The sequence below is a fragment of the Patella vulgata genome, chromosome 9 (genome assembly GCF_932274485.2).
Source record: "Patella vulgata chromosome 9, xgPatVulg1.2, whole genome shotgun sequence".
Taxonomy (NCBI): domain Eukaryota; kingdom Metazoa; phylum Mollusca; class Gastropoda; family Patellidae; genus Patella; species Patella vulgata.
The window spans coordinates 46,686,374-46,692,386 of NC_065887.2; the positions used below are offsets into that span (position 1 = coordinate 46,686,374).

At 33.5% G+C, this 6,013-nt stretch overlaps 1 long non-coding RNA gene across 1 annotated transcript; it reads right to left on the minus strand.

Moving 5' to 3' along the window:
* Positions 1 to 2,591: 2,591 nt before the first annotated feature.
* On the minus strand, positions 2,592 to 5,787 carry LOC130014344 (uncharacterized). The gene is made up of 5 exons (XR_008789310.1): positions 5,752 to 5,787; positions 4,998 to 5,126; positions 4,653 to 4,811; positions 3,770 to 3,844; positions 2,592 to 3,339 (listed from the first exon to the last, which is right to left on the minus strand). It is a non-coding gene; the product is annotated as an uncharacterized LOC130014344 (long non-coding RNA).
* Positions 5,788 to 6,013: the final 226 nt, after the last annotated feature.

The window sequence follows — 6,013 nt, forward strand, 5'->3', positions numbered from 1 at the left end:
CGGTCAGTTATATAGAGGGATAACTCGTGTTTACCTTTTGCGTTCGTCACTTCCGTTTGTTGAATCCTTCATTACTCATCTATCGTAGTGATCTGTGATAAAATAATATTTGGAACGTGTTTAACCAGTTCTATAACATGTGATAATGACCGACACCAATATTATCCTTTAATTCTCTGAGGAGGTTGGGGGGGGGGGGCGTGCGCGTTAGATAAGGTCAGTCATGTGATCAATTTGTTTTCGACTTGCCACTGGTGGATTCTCTCCCCACGGCTCAAGACCAATATGCACAAACAAATTATTTAAATACATTTGAACCACATGTTAGTCAGGAAATGACCTAGTCTGTGACGAGTTGACGTTAAAGCCCCACTTCTCTCTTATATTAATTTCATTGATTAACCCAACAAGGGCTTCGTTGATTAACCTGACGAGGGTTCAACGCTTTTTCGTGCAATAGATGAAACAGTGTAACAAAATGGGCCGAGGGGAACCTACACCTATAGCATCTGAGGGGCCGATAAAGCTAAACAAAACTTGTAACCTGTGAAATTGTTATCTCAAATTAATAAGATGCCTCATGTTTCTTCCATGATAATCGTCACTTCCCTGAACATTGATTTCAGAGCTATTTTTCATCTACCACCGCCGTGTTAAACATTTCGCAGCAAAATTAAAAGGCTGGTGTTCCGCCACCCTATCAGATTCAAAACACAGCGATGGTGAAATATTTTATTTCTAAATGATTTTTAACTACATCTATCAGCAATTAATTGATTAACAAACAATAATATAATCTTTTAAATTATCAATTGGTCCATATTAAACAATATTTTAAAAGCTATGAAATGCGGTTGCTCCTAAAATCATATCCACCCCGCACCCACTACTACATGTTGGTATGTCGAAAATTTCGAAATAATTTTGACCCATTCTAATTCCCATAAAGGTTTATGTTCCAAGTTTAGAAAAATAGAAAATTTAGAATGTTGACCTATTGCATGATGGTCTGGCGGTCAGGATCCCCCCCCCCACCTTCAAATCATTTTGGTATGCAGAAACTTTCGAAATATTTTTTACCCCGTTCAAATTCCCATAAAGGTTTGTACCAAGTTTAGAAAAATTGAAAATTTAGAAGTTTGACATGTAGCATTACAGACCTACAGGCATAAAATAATGGGCGTAAAAAAAAAAAAATAATGTTTAATATGGGAGTACAAAAAACACACAACCTATATAATGAGTATTAATTTAACATAAGATAATCATTATGATTATAATAAAGAAAAATCATATGTCGATGATATTGTCCCAAGAGTAATATCAGTGAAATATAAATATAAATTAAAACATCTTATGCGTCTGACAAAAATCCTACAAACACAATAATGCACATAATAATATCGAAAAAACATTAAATATTCTGTCAGGAAAGCCTACAGTCTTTAAAGATATTATTCTAAGGCAATTATTTGAGTAATATAAGAGAATTACAGACCTAACGTCCATATAAAGTATTATGTTACCCAAAATTAAACATTCTGATCTTTGTAGGCGTTTATGACATGAGTGGTCTGTGTTGAGAGCCGGCTACCCAACCCTAACTCCCATTTAGGAAGGGGGAGGTAGGATTTTCCCAAGTGCTCTGATCAACCGGAAGTGTTTACTCACTGCTGACCTTACATTTTAATAAACATAATCACGCACATAATATAAATGAAAAATAATAACAGCAGACGTCTGTAGACGACTTCATTAGAAAAATACTAGTTTGGCAATAACAAAGCTTATTTAGATGAAAACAAAAAAAATCACGTTGGTTTGTCGAAAGTTTCGAACAAATTGTAATTTCGAAATGGTTATTTCTAATGGCGTATTCAGTTACCAACGACAAACACAATAATACACATTATATGTGAATATTTGTTTCCAAAAAACATTAAATATTCTGTCAGAAAAGCCTACAGTCTTTAAAGATATTATTCTAAGGTAATTATTTGAGTAATATAAGTGAATTACAGAAATAAACCTTAATAAAAACCTCCCCTCGAAAACAATAAAAATATGAAAAGATAACATCTTTTAACAAAAAAATCCTGTTGCTCGGTCGAAATTTTGAAAGAGTTGTAATTTGACATCATGAAGAATCCATAAAGTTTTATGTCCAAGTATAGACAATGAAAAATTTTGAATGTTGACCTAAGGTCCTTATAAAGTATTATGTTACCCCATATTAAACATTTTGATCTTTGTAGGCGTTTCTGACATCAGTGGTCAGTATTGAGAATCTATCGGAAGTGTTTACTCACTGCTGACCTTACATTGTAATTAAACATAATAATGCATATAATATAAATGAAAAATAAAAACAATAGATATCTGTAGACAACTTCATTAGAAAAATACTAGTTTGGCAATAACAAGCTTATTTAGATAAATTGATGACCATTGGCGATATATAACAATAGTTAAATCCAAATTGCAAACGAACCCCATCAACATTTGAATCAAAATGTTACAGTATAGAAACATTAGCTAACAAGTCTTGGAAACACCTTTACATAGAGAAGTGATTTGATAGACTTTTAGTGAGGATATCGGTTTAAACTGCAGGATGAAACAACCCCAAATGTTATGTTCCAAAGAAACGAAGCAAACTGCCTATATCTATGTATGAAGAAACTGTACGGACAGGAGAAGGTGTTTATTTTGTGTATGTATGAAGAAACTGTCTGTCCCATCTGACCGTCGGTGTGTTTTCTCCCGATAGAGATAAACATATTTGGTGTGATCTTTGTTGATGAAGTTATGGTGTTTATTTTGTGAATGTATGAAGAAACTGTCCGTCCCATCTGACCGTCGGTATGTTTTCTCCCGATAGAGATAAACATATTTGGTGTGATCTTTGTTGATGAAGTTATGGTGTTTATTTTGTGTATATATGAAGAAACTGTCCATCCCATCTGAACGTCGGTATGTTTTCTCCCGATAGAGATAAACATATTTGTTGTGATCTTTGTTGATGAAGTTATGACATGTTAGTCTCGGCATAACAGATGGACTCGGTCCCTCAAGTAGTTTTACACCCCAAGCCTAACTAAAAGTCAATGTTTTCAAGGGGTCCCTATTTTAAAATGTGTTTCAAACTTGTCAACATAATGTTCTTTACTGTACCTACGTGTGTTAGACAGACCCATGAAAATTTAGAAAATATATATAGTACATGCAGTACATACATAAACCTGCTATTGCCAATCTAGAATTTCCCTGTTAATGTTCCATTTCCCAGTCGAGTTCCTGGAACCATAAACGGCCGCTTGACATCCATCCAAGTCACAGCTGGAAAAAAGGTAAAATGTGACAATTAAATGGTCCACATGAACAATTTCCTTTTAAAAAGGACATAGTTGAAAATCTGCCCATCTGTACAACACGATTAATATTTCAGCAAATCTGAAAAGTTTTCGAAAACTACCAACAGACGTTTCCTAACTTCATGCTGTATTGTTTTGCGACTATAGAAAATCTCATCTTGCAGCTGAAGTATGATTTGTTCACAGTAAATTCATCTAAGAACTACCATTGAATGTACCTATGGCGACCAAGTGATACGTTCAGTTGAAATGTTACAGTTCTGAAGGCGTAATTTCTATTTCCACGAATGTCTCAGTCAATATGTATAATTTGATTCAAAGACCACCATATTATGTAATTAAGCATATCGCATGGACTTTAATTTGAATTATTTATAAATAAATGCTATTAATACCTCCCCTGTCTGTGTCCTATAACCGTGGTAATCATCATCGTATTGATCATTCGGCGCCTTAACATTGTTGTGGTCCTGTAAAATATACGATTATATATTTTGTGTTTATAACATCGGGCACTATCTTGGCATGCTAATAGACACATTTCAACAGCCAAAGACAAACTTGCAGCCTAGAGGAACTAGAGAAGTTGTAATTAGCAAGTATGTATGGTTTTTAAATGTTCTAAAATAAGGATCCAATAGTGAATTATTAGACATACACAATATGTAATATATTTGAACTCTTTTAACACAATCAGCTACCCTCATTCGTGAAATTTCTAATTGTGGACACCAATTTGAAGACACCGAACATTTTTTATTGAAATGCTCCTTATGTTCAGATGCCCGAAATAAAACAATAAATAATTTATCGACTATTCATCGAAACACTGTTTTATTGTACGGAATTGACGACGTGGAAGACTCACTCAATATTTTTAAAACTGTCCATTCGTTTTTCGAAATCACCAGACGGTTCCAGGGACAACTATAAACACTCATCATTGTAAATATATTCTCACTATAATCATACTTGCACGTGTACATTGATTATTAATATCTAAAATGTAAATACATGTATCTATATCTGACAGGGAGAGGGGTTTAATATAGGCTATGCCTGTTCCCCAATCCCTATTCAGATACAGATCTGAATAAAATATTGCTTATAAAAAAAAACATTTCTTTGAAATACCACTACCATTTCGGTTCATCGTGTTACGTTATACTGTACGACATTTTAAGTTCTAAATAAAACATAATGTTTGAAATTTTATATTACCGTAATAACACTTGCGATTTTGTTTTAGAAATAGAAAATATTGATATTAATGCTTACCTCATCAATTGCATTGACTGTACAATACCTCCATGTATAATATGCTCTGCGTCCCCACGATCATGTAAGAGAGGAGGATTATTCAGTTTCACGTTCTGTACATTCTAAATTTCCAGACTGCATCCAATTACAGTTTATGTACTTTAACTGGCGCCGTCACTATTTTTAAGGAAAAAAATATATTTATGTTTAGTTGAATCTGGCTAAACCCTTTATTTGTTTTCTATCAAACTTACAATAACAATTCTGTGAAATAGAATTGTTCCAAATTAGAATCTGTTCACACAATCTGTTTACTTTTGTCTTTTGTCTTATATTACCAAAGAATATTAAAATCTAACTCACCTGTATCCGTAAACTCTCTAGACCCCACTATCAACAATACATCTAAGTTTATCATAGAAACACGTTATACAAGGTTATCTTTACTGGACTCATGAGAAATTTGCAATTTACGTTAACGGCATTAAAAATCTAAGATAAAGAAAATATCAGAATATATTAAATATAGCACCCCTTACATAGCAAGCAAATGCAGCGAAAAACGTGCACCCCCCCCCCCAAAAAAAAAACCAACCCAAAAAACAAAAATATTAGTTGCCTAAAAGAGATGTGGGATTAGTCGATGCCATATTAATATATCCCAATTTAATTACTCTCCTTGTCTATAACTTTCAACCAAAAAAAACCAATAATACATCATGGAAAACATCACATGATATTTACAAACGAATCTGGTGCACAAGCCAAGCTTATACAACAACAAGCCAAAATATAAAGACAGGCCCAGTATAAGATAAATAATAACGTGTGGACCTCTATTATATCATAAACTTCTTGTCTCCCATAGCGTAATTTGAAAATAAAATCCCATGAATTAATATTAGCGTTAACTCTTTTCCTAAACTCAAATCAATATGCGTATCAATTGACAAATTCATTGGTGTTGAATGGTTATATTTACAAATGTCAGTAACATTGGACTAGACCTGTGTCATAGGTCAGAGTAGCCAGATATAGGACGGGAACTTTTTCTATGTAGTTTGACGAATATATTGTAATATGGTGAAGATCTTTTATTTAAACAAATGTTGCTTACCCACAGAACAACTACCATGAAGCCATCGTCTGTAATATACTATTCAAAAAAAGTAGGGGATATTTGATTTTTAAGTGTTATTAAAGTCACCTAATGAAACTGACGAAGAAACAAATGACAAAATGAAATGAAGTTCACATTCATCGATTTATTCCAAATGATCGTTAGACTAAGTAAGGCACAGACTGACCATTATAAGGGTAAAATGATACCCGGGGTCAAACAGCAAAGTTACCACAGCATCACAACCAAGTCAGTAACG